General features: G+C 38.6%; 1 long non-coding RNA gene across 1 annotated transcript; it reads right to left on the reverse strand.

Annotated features, from left to right (window-relative positions):
• Window positions 1–335: 335 nt before the first annotated feature.
• Window positions 336–15,484, reverse strand: LOC116409737. Its single transcript, XR_004221984.1, has 3 exons — window positions 15,267–15,484; window positions 14,915–14,961; window positions 336–1,752 (listed from the first exon to the last, which is right to left on the reverse strand). It is a non-coding gene; the product is annotated as an uncharacterized LOC116409737 (long non-coding RNA).
• Between the last annotated feature and the right edge of the window lie 537 nt (window positions 15,485–16,021).

Raw genomic sequence — 16,021 nt, forward strand, 5'->3', positions numbered from 1 at the left:
GACAGTGTATGCTGGTTATACTTACATACCACTCTTTAGTTTGTCTGGGCCCCCTTCCTTTTTATATTAGTTTTACTGTTCATGCAGATTACTAAAGTTGGTCATACACACACACAGGTTTTGTTGCAAGTTTGGATGAATCCTGGGAATGTGTTTGGATTACAATTGGTCTGTCCAGGCATAAAAATTGATCTGATAATGTAAGTTCTTATTCACTTGTATCGGCTGCAAACAGATCAGGAATTTAGAGGGCCACAGCTTTCTCTGAATGACAGATTGCCCCACTGGACATTAACCAAAGGATATCATTGGCCTGCAGTTATGCAACTTCAAAGTCAGCCCGTGCATGCTATGCCTTAACAAAAGATAAAAGAAGGAGCAGCTTTGTTTTTCAAAATTATGAGGTATACCAAGAACAGCATTTATAGACTGATATATGAACCCTAGGCAGGCTAATTATTTGAGGCTCCTTCCATCCAATACCACCCTCCCTAAGAGACACATGTTTCTGTGTTGCTGCCTTGCACCACCTGGACTGCAGCTAAATACATTGTTTCTTTTGTGCCATAACTAGCTCACCTAGTACTGGGAAGGCCCTTGGAAGGTGCATAAAGTGCCTTGTACATATTACAGCTCTGATCTTATTTTTACCTCTGCAAAAGTGAGGGCCTCTAGCACTTAGCATAGTGTTTATATATACCCCATCCCATAGGCAAATTAAATTACACTTCTAGTAAGGTTCTCAAATGTAGACCACGCATAATCTGGAAGTTGTGCATAGAAGACAAACTCTGATCATTCATGCAATACTACCTGTGGTTATTTAGAAGAAGACCTGAGAGTAAATAATGATTTTGTCTCCTAGACCAGACCTACACAGCTAAAAATGCACAGTGCATCACACACAGCTAGCAATGAGCGAATGTATTGCACCAGGCATGGATCCACTAGGAAATTCTGCATTTTTTTACAAAACTGGCACTACGCGTGGTCTACATTTGATAACCAGCATACACTGTCTGAACAAATCATAGATCAATTCAGTGAATGAGGAAAAAGTCGCCGTAACATCAAATTAGTTGAGTGAGTCAAAAAAGTCACCTGTGTTTCGTGGATTTTTCGCCATTTCACAAATATTTCAGAGAATTTTTCAGCAAAACGGGACAGATTCGCTCATCACTACACACAGCAGAGCATTGTTATTATGATATAGGCGTAAGTATAGTAATTCTGTAAGGATATAATTTTTCTACCTAAGATTTTTCATTTCTTTGTTTCAGCTGAAAATCCTACCTAATAGCACAACAGGGTGACTCTACATTGGTTGGGAAACCTATATATTAGTATTCAGCAGAGGACAATGAATTTCGATTTGCATCTTTTTGTTTTGTATATTCTTTATTTATGATACGTTCACATTTTTTTCCTTTTTATACAGTGTAATAGAAAAGAGTTGAAAAAAGAAAACACATATGACATTTTACATCTATTCAAGCTAACGGTTGTTCCTCTTGGGGGACCTTCTGTGTTATTAGTGGTTCGAGTGGTGTCCAAATGTCCCTGTTAGATGATGTCTCCTCCTCAGTAGCTATGAGATATAGTCCAGTAGACTGTGTTGGGATACAGGTCTCATCATATAGATGCGGCTTATGGAGTTTTCCTGACTGTCACACTACAATCCTATATCAGCCACAAATTGTATTCTATTATATCATTGTGTAAGCATCAAGAAGTTAGATCAATAAACCATATCTATGGATTTAAAAGAGAAAGGGTAAAAAGAGTTATACATAGAAGGTCGCACAGCCGTTCCTATTTTACTGGTCTGATCTGTATGTCTTAACTATTGCTTGTATAGATTTGCATCTTTTAATAAACTTCTACATTAAGTGGTTGCTTGATAATTCTGGAATTTTCTTATGTTTTGTGTGTTAGTGTAGGTTTCTCCCCAGAGGCATAGTTCTATTTTCCAGGGCAACAGTCACTACTACCCTGCAAGCAAGCTATAAGCAAACCTTTTGATAAAAGGAAAAGAAAAGACCAAAATATCGAGTTACTTCCCTGTAGTGGCAAGAAAATAAAGTAATAAATCTGTGCATTTCTCCTTACATAGTTCAACCAGAAATGTTTTTATTCTAAAGTTCATTAAAGTTCTCCCTTGGGACATTGAGGGTTGATTCTTTATGTAAAAAGAAAAATATTCTGGTAATTGAAGAACACATTTTGCTATATGAGCCATTTTCCAGAAACCCTCCCTCAGGTCTCTAATGAACAATTATGCTTTGTTGAAAGAGAACATTGTAATACTCACACAGAGGGATATTCCCTTACTACATCAGGACTCTCTCACATTTGTTGTTTTACAGCAGGCTTTTTGAGGCAATATTCCTTCACATCTTCATGTCCAAACCCTGGAAGCAACTTTCTTGTTTAAAGCTACAAACTTTTTCAGTGTCCAGTAGGAAACTAGTTGGCACTATGTCCCAGTTTGACTGATTAGGTTTTTTGTTCACTTTTAACTGTCAAAACCATTAACAGACCAATGCATTCAACACAAATGCTATAATAATCATGAAAACTCTAAAACACATTGGGCCCGATTCACTAAAGTCCGAAATAAGGAGTGCTATTTATAGCATGCGTTAAAAATCTTATCACTTCTTATTTTTCGCTCGATTCACTAAAAGGACACTTGTCATAATTAAGAAGCGATGTTCTTGGCGTTATTTATCTTGTGACGACATATTTTCAAGCAATATATTACGCAGCGCACAACATATTACGCAGCACGTTGCTTGAAAATATGTCGTTGCAAGATAAATAACGCCAAGAACATCGCTTCTTAATTATGACAAGTGTCCTTTTAGTGAATCGAGCGAAAAATAAGAAGTGATAAGATTTTTAACGCATGCTATAAATAGCACTCCTTATTTCGGACTTTAGTGAATCGGGCCCATTGATTAATATATATGCATTTCGTACTCTGAAATTACAAAGGAGGTATCTATTACATATAACGACACAGCTGTAGGGGGATGAGTCCCAGCTACTTTTGCAAATGGAGGAGGCTTCAAAATTGGGTCAAGTTGTTATTATGGGGGACTTTAATTATCCGGACATTGACTGGAGTAATGGGGTGGCTAAGTCAGAAAAAGCTAGTAGGTTTGTAAATATGCTAAATGACAACTTTTTATTTCAGGTGGTTCAAGAACCTACTCGGAATGAGTCTATTTTGGACCTGGTAATATCTAATAATACTGAACTTATCTCTAACATTTGTGTGGGTGAGCATTTGGGGAACAGTGATCACAACATGGTCTCCTTTGAGATAATGCTACAGAGACAGCTCTATAAGGGAGTAACTAAAACGCTAAATTTTAGACGTGCAGACTTTGCCAGTTTAAGGGCATCTCTGCAATGTGTCAACTGGGAAAGGCTTTTCATGGGGTTAGACACAGAAGGAAAATGGAACATCTTTAAAACATTGCTTTGCAGGTATACACAACAGTATATTCCCCTTGTAAGCAAGGAGAGGCATCGCAAAGCAAAACCCTTATGGCTGAATAAAAGAGTTAAGGTCGAGGTTGGTAATAAAAAACGTGCTTTTAAAGCATTCAAGTTAGCTGGGACAGCGGAAACTTTCATCAGGTACAAGGAAGCAAATAAAGCATGCAAAAAAGCTATCAGGCAAGCTAAAATAGAGATGGAAAGGGATATTGCAGCTAGGAGTAAAAAGAATCCAAAATTATTTTTTAATTATGTGAATAGTAAAAAAATGAAGCAAGAAGGGGTGGGAACTTTATTATCACGGGGAGGTACGTTGGTTGATGAGAACGGGGAAAAAGCTGAAATTTTGAACTCTTATTTTTCATCTGTCTATACATCTGAGGAGCCAGATAATGAAGGCTTCCCTTTTAATATACCCAGTGCTAGTAATTTAGCTACTGGCGCATGGGTCACTCAGGAGGAAATTCAAAAGAGACTTGAACATGTAAAGGTAAACAAAGGTCCAGGACCGGATGGGATTCATCCCAGGGTATTAAATGAGCTGAGCGCTGTGATTGCCAAGCCTCTTCACATAATTTTTCAGGATTCGTTGAGGTTTGGCATGGTGCCGAGAGACTGGCGGATTGCTAATGTGGTGCCGTTATTTAAAAAGGGATCTCGTTCTCAGCCTGAAAACTATAGGCCTGTTAGTCTGACATCAGTAGTAGGAAAGCTTCTGGAAGGGGTAATAAGGGATAGGATAGTTGAATACATTGCAGTTCACAATACTATTAGTTTGTGCCAGCATGGTTTTATGCGTAACAGATCTTGCCAGACTAATTTAGTTGCCTTTTATGAGGAGGTGAGCAGGAACCTTGATGCTGGAATGGCAGTTGATGTCATCTACTTAGATTTTGCTAAAGCGTTTGATACAGTACCTCACAGAAGGTTAATGATCAAATTGAGGAATATTGGCCTAGAACATAATATTTGTAATTGGATAGAAAACTGGCTGAAGGATAGAGTACAAAGAGTGGTGGTAAATGGAACATTTTCTAATTGGGCCAGTGTGGTTAGTGGAGTACCGCAGGGGTCAGTCCTTGGTCCTTTGCTTTTTAACTTGTTTATTAATGACCTGGAGGTGGGCATAGAGAGTACTGTTTCTATTTTTGCTGATGACACTAAATTGTGCAAAACTATAAGTTCCATGCAGGATGCTGCCGCTTTGCAGAGCGATTTGACAAAATTGGAAAACTGGGCAGCAAACTGGAAAATGAGGTTCAATGTTGACAAGTGCAAAGTTATGCACTTTGGTAGGAATAATATAAACGCAAACTATCTACTGAATGGTAGTGTGTTGGGGGCATCCTTAATGGAGAAGGATCTAGGGGTTTTTGTAGATCACAAGTTGTCTAATTCCAGGCAGTGTCATTCTGTGGCTACTACAGCAAATAAAGTGCTGTCTTGTATAAAAAAGGGCATTGACTCAAGGGATGAGAACATATTTTTGCCGCTTTATAGGTCCCTGGTAAGGCCTCACCTTGAGTATGCAGTGCAGTTTTGGGCTCCAGTCCTTAAGAAGGATATTAATGAGCTGGAGAGAGTGCAGAGACGTGCAACTAAACTGGTAAAGGGGATGGAAGATTTAAGCTATGAGGTTAGACTGTCGAGGTTGGGGTTGTTTTCTCTGGAAAAGAGGCGCTTGCGAGGGGACATGATTACTCTGTACAAGTACATTAGAGGGGATTATAGGCAGTTGGGGGATGTTCTTTTTTCCCATAAAAACAATCAGCGCACCAGAGGTCACCCCTATAGATTAGAGAAACAGAGCTTCCATTTGAAGCAGCGTAGGTGGTTTTTCACGGTGAGGGCAGTGAGGCTGTGGAATGCCCTTCCTAGTGATGTGGTAATGGCAGACTCTGTTAATGCCTTTAAGAGGGGCCTGGATGAGTTTTTGAACAAGCAGAATATCCAAGGCTATTGTGATACTAATATCTACAGTTAGTATTACTGGTTGTATATATATAGTTTATGTATGTGAGTGTATAGATTGGTTAGTATAGGTTGTGTGCTGGGTTTACTCGGATGGGTTGAACTTGATGGACAATGGTCTTTTTTCAACCCTATGTAACTATGTAACTATGTAACTATGTAATTTCCACTGTGCCTTCTTATTTATATTCCCTTCTGTATTTGAAGTGCAAAAATGATAATACATAAAGGCTTATTAACAACCCTAACTGCAATGATTGAAGTGCATTTTCACCATGTTTTTATTCTCAGAATGCACTTTTACCCATATAATTTAAATGTAATTGCAACTACACTGTAAGATCCTGGCCTGGGGAGCAAATGATCAAATTATTACTAGAATAGGACCTGTTGGAGTGAGGACCGCAAGAGCTTATTGATCCCAAACCTGCCCGATGGACATCTGGCCAATTTTAGGCCAGATATCAGTTGTGCAGGCCTGTTTGGGGTCCCTATACACAGGCAGATAACCAGCTGAGTCAGTCTGAAGGACCTGAATTGGCAGGTTAAATCTGCCTGTGTATGGCCACCAGGGGCAGGCCAAGCTGGCCTAGGCAACCCACCTAACCCCTGCACTTTCCCCCCTCACGTGTGCTCGCATGCACAGTTCCGGGGAGCGGGGAGGGAGGGAGTCATTGCCCTCACAGTGTTATGACAACTGGCGGGGCAAGAGAAGGGAGTGTGGGCTAGGGGTAGGCAGGAGAGGTTCCTGCCTGGTGCCCCCAATCATTGTGCCTTAGGCAAGTGCCTTTTCTGCCTACCCCTAGTTCTGTCCCTAATGACCACCTTTCTACACAATCTGCAACAGGGGGTGGGACTTATACAATGGCACTATGGGTAGTTATATGGAAGTACAAATATTGGCTTTAAATGCAAGTACCTTTATAAAATTGTGTCAATTATAATAGGAAAAGTAATAGTAATGGTGATATGCAAGAAATCAGTATGGTATTATGCCTCCTGCTTTTCTATGGTCAAGGAACTTCTTGATAATTTATAATATATTTATATATTGCAATAGGGGATATATTATTTACTATATAACATATACTAACTTAGGCTAGTAGGGTCATTTGAGTTTGACATATCCTGAACACAACGGTCCCTGTAAGTAGCAATCTGTCCATGCAGAGGCAGGCAAGAACTAATTGTATTTTCGATCATGTCCTGTGCCCCTCCTCTCCTAACCCTGTCCTGCCATAAAAATCACTACAACTCAGGCAATCTCCTTTAAATGCTTCTTTGTGCAAAAAACTTACATCATTTTATTTTTTAAATTGAGATCCAGCAGACGTTTCGGGGACACAGCCCCTTCTTCAAGTGCTCCTGCCACCTACTTTCTCCACCTTCCCTCATTTCCACCACTCTATGGCACTGGTTCTCTTGGAAATTCTGGGCTCAGATAGGCCTAATGGTAATCTTCCACTAATGACAGGCACTGTGTAGCACAGAGCTTCACTATCTACTATTTGTAATCTATAGGTATATGGTGGAATGAAGGGTGACATAGATTATGCACTAGGTGGGAAAGAGAGGCTGAACATTATGGGGCTGATTTACTAAGACACGATTTCGAATCCGAATTGGAAAAATTCCGATTGGAAACGAACATTTTGCGACTTTTTCGTATTTTTTGCGATTTTTTCGGCGTCTTTACGATTTTTGCGTAAAAACGCGAGTTTTTCGGCGTCTTTAAGATTTTTGCGTAAAAACGCGAGTTTTTCGGCGTCTTTATGATTTTTGCGTAAAAACGCGAGTTTTTCGTAGCCATTACGAAAGTTGTGCAAAGTCGCGATTTTTTCGTAGCGTTAACACTTGCGTGCAAAGTCGCGCCTTTTTCGTAGCGTTAAAACTTAAAAGGCGCGACGTTTCACACAAGTTTTAACACTACGAAAAAATTGCGACTTTGCGCAACTTTCGTAATGGCTACGAAAAACTCGCGTTTTTACGCAAAAATCGTAAAGACGCTGAAAAACTCGTGTTTTTACGCAAAAATCGTAAAGACGCCGAAAAAATCGCAAAATTACCGATCATTACGAAAAAAACGCAATCGGACGCATTCGGCCCGTTCGTGGGTTAGTAAATGTGCCCCTATGACTAACATTACGAACAAGAGTGTAGGACAGCTACTTATCTTCTTACGTATCCTTTCTTGCGTAACCACTCCCACTGCACACCACACTATTAGTGCTAACGTTTCAGAGCCAAACAATATTCATCTTTACCATCACAAATACACGTATTTAGTTAGACTATACAATTTAGCCAAATGAGGTATATTGCAGGTGAAGCGCCACATTTTTTTGCGTGAAACAACATGATGCTAAGACATAATACCAAAAGCAGTCTTTAGTTTGTTTATTTTTGCAAAGACTTGAAAATTTCAAAGGAAAAATACAGACCAAACAGATGGTTACAACATAATATAACATAAACAGAGCTGGATATTACTAACATTGAAATGTTGTAGAATACAATTTCTCTGACAAGACTTATTATAGAGAGAACTAACAACTGCTAAAGAAAATAACACCATCTACGGTGTTACACTAATGTGGCTCTTTTAGAAGCAGAGTAAGTTTTAAAATAACAAATACCATTGTAAAACATGTTTTTGTATTTCTATAGAATGATCTCACAGACATAAAATTTAGATTTTTAATCGGTTCAGTGGAAGAAGTACTTGGCATTGGAGTACTTAAGTTGTGCGACTTCATAACAAATGACATAACATTGCAAACAATTCCAGTATGCCCTTTACTTCTACCAAAAAATGTATTTATTTTCTGTGTGTGTGTGTGTGTTTGTTGAGCTTTTCTGCCCTGGCACACTCAGTGCACAGTTCAGAGCTTCCTCTTATTCCTGTATGCAAGTCTGTGAGTCAGTAAAATCCCATTTTCACATCATAAATTTCATACCATCATTCTCTTTCTGATTGTGCCTCAGGCCATACTACTTAGAGGAAATGCTTTTTTCATAATTTTACAGAATATTACAATTCAAACACAAATCTGTTAGGATTTCTGGACTGAAACACTGTCAAACTCCCAGTAAAACATCATCCTAGAGTCAGCAAGATGCTTCCAAGGCTTTCCTTTAATGTAGACATTAAATGCAAGGCTCACTAGTTCATTGTGTCCCTCAGTGCTCCTCAGTTTGTTGGTTCTGAATGACACACAAGCTAGGGGGGTTCCAAGGGTTGCCCTTGTGCCTCCAGCCTGCTACCCATCCTGTGTGCAGTGAATATAGAACATAGAGTGAGGCACTACTTAGCACACATACACAATATTTTAATGAGCCTTATAGAAAATTCTATATTAAAGTTTGAAAAAAATGAGGTATGTGGTTTGTTTTACAAGAAAAAATGATTGAATACATTAAAAGCAGTATTAGCCATCAATATCTAATACTGAAACACTATTAGAATGATACAGGGAAAATGTTAAAACAAACATATTCAGTATACTGAAGCTTCTACTCAGTTATTACTAAACTAGGGATGTACATTTGAAATTTCTAAATACCAGATCCTCCCAAAAAGGTGTGTATTATTACCAGGGCAGTATACCCTTCTTTTCAACATGAGCTCAATATATAGGGGTTTTATAAGGACATATTTTATGCTCATTGTTTTAATAAAGAATTATATATGGCTGGGACCACAACCAAAACATTGGTCTCACAGGCTTAATCCTCCTTCATTTGTGGCTTTCATAAGAAAGAAAATGATATAAGCTAATGGCTGGGGAGGTTCAATTCTGTGACTTAAGGTGGTTTTACAAGGGCCGATTCTAGCTACCAATATCTGTCCTTTAGACCGATTCGGCAGCTTATCGGCCCATGTATGGGCACTAACCATGGGCCTGCCTGACCAACATCTGGCCTGAAATCTTCCAGATCTCGATGGGGCAGGTTTGATTTATCGGCGGAGCAGGGACCTGGACCAACGGACACCTATACTCACTGTTCTAATTCAACCCTGTTTTTGAAGATATATGCACTTGCACAGATACAAAATTACTAGTGAAACAGGGGTCAATGTGCATTTAGTGGCAGAACTACCGAGGAAACAGACCCCAAGTCCACGAAGGGGCCCGTCTTACAGGGGTCCTGGCAGGGGGGGTTCAAGGTTGAACTGCAATTTTGCATTGCAGATCACCCCCAAATTTTGTGCAGGGCAAGGTTCTGTCGCAAAATATGCTTGATTTTGCCCAGGGCAAATAATCCCCCTGCATAATGGACATCTTTTATCTGTGAATAGACCTGTGCAATAGTCCTAATGGAAAACCGTCTTTTTCTACTAACTGCATATGGTGACAAAATATCTTTTTTTGGTAAATTTAGAGGAAGAGCAATAAAGAATTGCAATTTTACTTTAAATAGAGAAAAATTCTTATTAAAACTAAATTTGAAAAGATTCCTACCTGAATAATAATTCATCTAGTGCTGGTTTTTTTTACGAAGATTGTAAAATCTAAGAAACTAAAAAAGGCCCCACGTGCGCACAAACTTGGTGAAAAAGCCACCAGATACTGCAGGTGTTGTTATACCCTTACTGCATCATGATTTTACTGCGATGAGACAGAATTCCCAATAAAAATATATGCATACCTGTTTAGTGCCCATAAGTCATGCTTCCTGGGTGTGCTCTATATTATCTATATTGCTCTATATTATATCATATAACTCCTGGCCTGTTTCTGACTACCCTGATCACTACCTGCCCTAACCTGTGCCTGACCTTTGACTATGACTTAAGACTTAACCCTTCTGATACCATGCAATTGGACCTGTTTTACCTGTTTTCCAGTGCCAGCTTTCTCCTTAATCCCTATTTCCTGTTGCTGACAGCTTTGCGGACCTCACACTTATATGTTATGTGACTAAATCATTGCAGCAGGCAGAGAAATGTTACAATCTAATAAAACAATATATGTAAAAACAATTGACCAGGTCTAGTAAACCAATGACTGGTTGCTATGAGTTGCTAGACCTGGTACAAACTTTGCAACTTTTATAAAATTACCCCCTCAATTTTATATCTTCATTTTCTCTCCATCAGGCCTCGAGACCCAATTAAAAAAACTGATCATTTTGGATGCATTTGCACTTTTAAGCAAAATAATTTCATTTTAAAGCAAACATCTTCTATGAATCATGATTCTTAATGGTTCTTTATACATTTATGGCCACAAAAAACTAAATATTTTTTTTTTATCAGTATGAATCACCATATGAGTTACTGACGAACCATTTCCAAGCAATTTGCCTTTCAGAGTTTCCTTTATGAAACATGATGCTGAATAATTATTTATGCAGTTAAAAAGGCAGAAGCCTACAATTATTGTCTCTACATAATGTCTTCTCGAGGGCTGTGTCACACTGGCTAGAAGATGCAGGTTTGCTTGGGGCACAACTGATTTTTCATGCAATATTGTATTTTAACAGGATGATTGCACTGTGTGTCTTTTCACAGAAGAAGGGTGGATCTCCTATGACCCAAGAATATGCCTTAAGGCAGCCAGGATCACTGTTCAAACATGCCACACAGAACAAAGAGCTTTTTATACTCTACAGACTAGCTGCTTGGTTGTGCTTCCTACACTGATGTGAATAAAAATATAACTAGCCCTTTTTAATTATTAGTGGTATACAGATGAAAGCCAAGAATCACACTGTATGTCTGAGATGGAGCTCATTTACATGATATAATTAAGTATAAATGGTTGAGAAACAGTGAGGGTTATGTTTCATTTATTATAATGCAATCTCAATATTTGGAAATACGCAGAGCAAACACAGCATTCATTGACATATTAAAATGAGTTATCCTATATTTGGCTACAAATATCTTGTTTCCGCACAGACTTGACCTCTCAGGTGCTCACGATCAGATTACTGTAGATTCAGGCTGACAAATTAGATAAGGAGTTTAATTTTTGTCCATTGAATCATACTACACTGTGTGATTAAAAATAAAATAGGAAGCAGATCATTGCATTACTTTAGAAATGCTGAAAACCTGAAATAGCTGAAACTTGAAAGGGAACATCTCATCATTTTATTTTATACTTTGCCCTATTATTTATAAATACATAACATAGTTATATTGTTTGATTGCCATTTACATGGTTTTTTATTATCACTAACTCTTCTAGCTAACTTTATGTGGTCCTTGAACCGCTGCTCTAATTTAAACAATATAAGTGTAGGCCTTTACTTGCAGCTCTGACATATAAATCTTCAGATTGTGAATAAACAGCTGGAAAATGCTAACTGTATAGATAGTATAGATGGTCAATGGCCAAACCAAATATATGATTATTTTCATTGTTTATCTTTCTATGCAGGGCCACTAATTAAACCTAGCAACCACAGAGCAGTTTAAATTCCAAGCTTAGGTGATGCAACAAAAATCTTCCAAAAATGAGGCAAAATAGATGGAATGATCAGATGAAAAGAAAAAAAATAGGAGAATAAAGAGGTTGAATGGAGAGAGGAGTACAAATAATTTAGAGAGTGGGACTGTGGTCTAAGGTTTTCATGTGGGTCCCTGGTATCTCAGTCCAACACTGCAACGAAGCAATGAGTATGAGTATCCCTATAAGGCCAAGCGAGTGTGTGCCGTAACACAAACCGCTGCATGATTATACAATTGTACAGTAATATTATACACTCTAATACAGACTGATAAAAGAACCCCCAAGCATATGACAAGATCATTCTAATATGAACTAAAGGCAAACTTTGCATTTAATTGTATTTTTCTTATTATTTTCTGCTTCTTTGAATTTGTGAAATACGTGGCAGAACAGACAACTTGCTTTAGGTTTATAGAATACAGGTTAAATTGCAGGATGTTATTACCCCATTTCCATTCAATGCAAATGTAAATGTTGATCTCTGGCAGGTTGTGTGACATCATGTTTTGACCAAATGAAAAAAAACAGTCAGAATGTCATGTGTTTAGTCTCAGGGACATAACAACATGGAAGGAAATTGTCTGTGACTGCTAGGAATGTTCTGTGAATATTTACCTGTAAATTAGAAGTCTAAAATACTGACTGGCTTAAACTAGAGAAACTGCACGCAAGGACCTACACAACATGGAAAGACTGTAGAGCAGTGAATCTTGAATTATTGATATATGTGGTCATAAACCTTAATAGCCTGTCCAAGGCCAGAAGGAAGTGATAGTTACCATATCACCGGAATGAAAACCAGGGTTCCTTGGCTGCAGTGACAAGTCCTGTATTTTAGTATTATTATGACAAGGAATGGCTCAATCTGCAAAATGTGATTTTTCATTTTTTTGTTAGTCTCAGATCATTACCTGTAATGCAATATTTATGTTTTTTAAATGCAAGGAAAATACAAGCTGCTTGTAATATATAAAAACAAGCCTGAATATCTAATGCAGATGATCTGTAAAAATGTGTTCTAGAAACCATTGCCTGAACAATAGTACATAGATTACAGCTGAATATGGGCTTTCTCTAGTGGCTCATTATGGATTGTTTGCCTTTTTAATTGTGATGTGAGGCTGTTTTTATGAAGAATGAATTCTGAGCAGATGTCACTGGAAGACAAAACCAATGATTACATTCCATTGGCATTGCCTTGTAACAAGTGGCACCAATTATGAGCTGAAACAAACAGAGATGGGACAATTAGACCTTATTATTAATTGTACCCTGTATACGCTACTAAACTGAAATAATTATACTTTTAAAATAACTAAGGTAAGGTAACAATATTGGCCTGTAACACGTTAACCCTTTAGGTACCTGTCTGCTATAATCAGGCCTAAATAGAACACCATAGATGGTTTGGTCTAGGTGTCAGCCACTCCTTAAAGGAACAGTAACATCAAAAAGTGTTTTAAAGTAACATAAAGTGTTTTAAAGTAATTAAAATATAATAGGCTGTTGCTCTGCAAAAAAATTGTGTTTTTGCTTCAGAAAATCTACTATATAAATAAGCTGCTGTGTAGGCATGGGGGCAGCCATTCAAGCTGGAAAAAAGGAGAAAGGCACAGGTTACATAGCAGATAACTAGTAGATAAGCCCCATATAATGGGGGTTTATCTGTTATCTGCTAAGCAACCTGTGCCTTTTCTCCTTTGAATGGCTGCCCCCATGGCTACACAGCAGCTTTCTTATATAAACTGTAGTAGTCTTTCTGAGGCAAACACACCAGTTGTAGCAATGCAGGGCAACAGTACATTATATTGTAATCACTTTTATACACTTTCATTTTTTGGTGTTACTGTTCCTTTAATGAGCTGCTCCTGACAATGGCCCTTCTGACAAATATCTGATTAAAGCAATGTCAGGTATCACTAGGGAATGTTGGACTGTACAAGTTGATAGCAGGCATTGCTGCAGTCCTCTCTCAGTGTGTCTCCCCATGTGATCTGATTATTGGCCCAGTGGCCATATGATCAGATCAGCCCTATTTGACTAACCACTGGATTAACAAACTTAGAAAAGATCTACTTGTCATAAGATATAATTTAAAGGAGAAGGAAAGGCAAAGTCACTTGGGGGTGCCAAAATGTTAGGCAAGTGACTTGAATCGCATACCTTTTACCCCGGGCTGGTGCCCCTGTTTGGAGAGAACAGCACCAGCCTGGGGTACCTGCAGCACTTCCTCCTTCCTGTATCGCTCGCGTGCGCATCCGCAGTAAAGTGAAAAGCCGAACTTTAACAGAGAAGTCGGCTTTTCACTCTACTGCGCATGCGCCTATTGTGTTAGTCGCAGCGAAACGAAGCCGTAAGGAGGAAGCGCATCACTCCAGGTACCCCGGGCTGGCGCTGTTTTATCCTAACAGGGGCACCAGCCCGAGGTACAAGGTAAGCGATTAAATTCACTTGGGGGCTTAACATTTTAGCACCCCCAAGTGACTTAGCCTTTCCTTCTCCTTTAAAGAAATCTTGTTAATAGAGTCTAGTTTAACCATGCAATGAGGCAGTGGTTTGAATGACAGACTAGAAGGTTAACTGGACAGGGTCAGAATAGAAAGATAATTAATACGAAGCAGCAATTACAATCCAACTGCTCACAGTCTCACAATTTTTTGACTGCATGGTTCAGTGACCCCAACAAACAAATTGAAAGCTAAAAACTGGACTTTCTAAAACTTCCAGCTGAACTGCCCCTTTGTGCCCGTGACCAGTGGCATAATGTTTGGGGGACAGCCCCCACCCCATAAGATTTTCAGGCTCTACTACCCTCACAGAATCACAAGTGACCCAGAACACATGCAAAATCGCAGTTCACCCTGCATGGCAGGTTGCACACAAAATCACAAGTTATTAGCAATAACCTGCTCTCAGGCCCCCTATTCCCCCAGGCTGCCCCAAGTCTGCAAAGTCTACCCCCTCTATACTCACACCTCTGCCGATGACTTCAACACAGTTGCAACTTTCTTCTCAATTTGTCCTGTTTATAAATTATATACATAATTTTATTGAATATTTTCAAATGGCATTTAAATGATTAACATTTTGCTATGTAAACTATTTTACAGCTTTATAACTGGTCAATACCAACATCAAAGGAAACCACCAGTGTTCAAAGTAGTACTATACAGTGTATGATAACGTATTCTCTTTGTGGCATTAGTTTATATAATGAAATAAGAGGTTATGGAGCTAAGTTCAGTGCTATCAATCAGTCCATATTGGTCTATTATTGATGCCTATGATTAAGGCTAAATGGAAGCCTGCCATTCCAAATGAATTTACCTGATAAAAAGTGGTTGGTGGCTGGGCGGCAGCTTGAATTTAACCACAGGAAGTTATTTTTCATATAACCAGCAGCTGCTTTCTTTTAGGATTTGGACAAATGTAGCTTTTGTTCATTGTTTGAAGGTTAAAGATGAAATGTATCCTTCTGCTCATAGCTTCATTCCTTGATTTAGGAAAGAGACCAACAAAAATCTAGTTTGAAGTTATTCATGGAAACTAACTTTTATATCTAGTGCTGATGGAACAGGAAAGAGAAAGGCATTCAGTGTTAATGTCCCTGCCCTCTTCCAGTAGACCACAGAAGAGTGCATAACAACATCCTCTGCCAAGATTCAACTGGGAAATTTGAGCTTTCATAATTTCTCTACTGATACTCATTCTGAAAGTATCACTTTTACTAGTACATATTTCTCTTTGTTCTTTGAGAAGCAGCAGCATAATTCTTTGAAATAAAACAGTCAATCACCTACAAGTTAGAAAATAAAAGTGAAGATCTGATTGGTTGCTATGAGCAGCATCACCGGTGATGTTGGCATACACACTACAATAAATCTGCCTCATGATGTAGCATGGGAAAGAGATTAACACCTGCCTCAATGAGAATCATGATTCCATTGTGACTGGTAAGTCCAGTTGTTTTAGACTTATCCCCACTAGATACTGTATATGTTCATGACCTGGATGAATGAAAACCTTCATGAACATAAGAAAAGAGATTTTAGGTTTGATAGAAACTGGGCTGATTTTATTAT

The sequence above is a fragment of the Xenopus tropicalis genome, chromosome 3 (assembly GCF_000004195.4).
Source record: "Xenopus tropicalis strain Nigerian chromosome 3, UCB_Xtro_10.0, whole genome shotgun sequence".
Classification (NCBI taxonomy): domain Eukaryota; kingdom Metazoa; phylum Chordata; class Amphibia; order Anura; family Pipidae; genus Xenopus; species Xenopus tropicalis.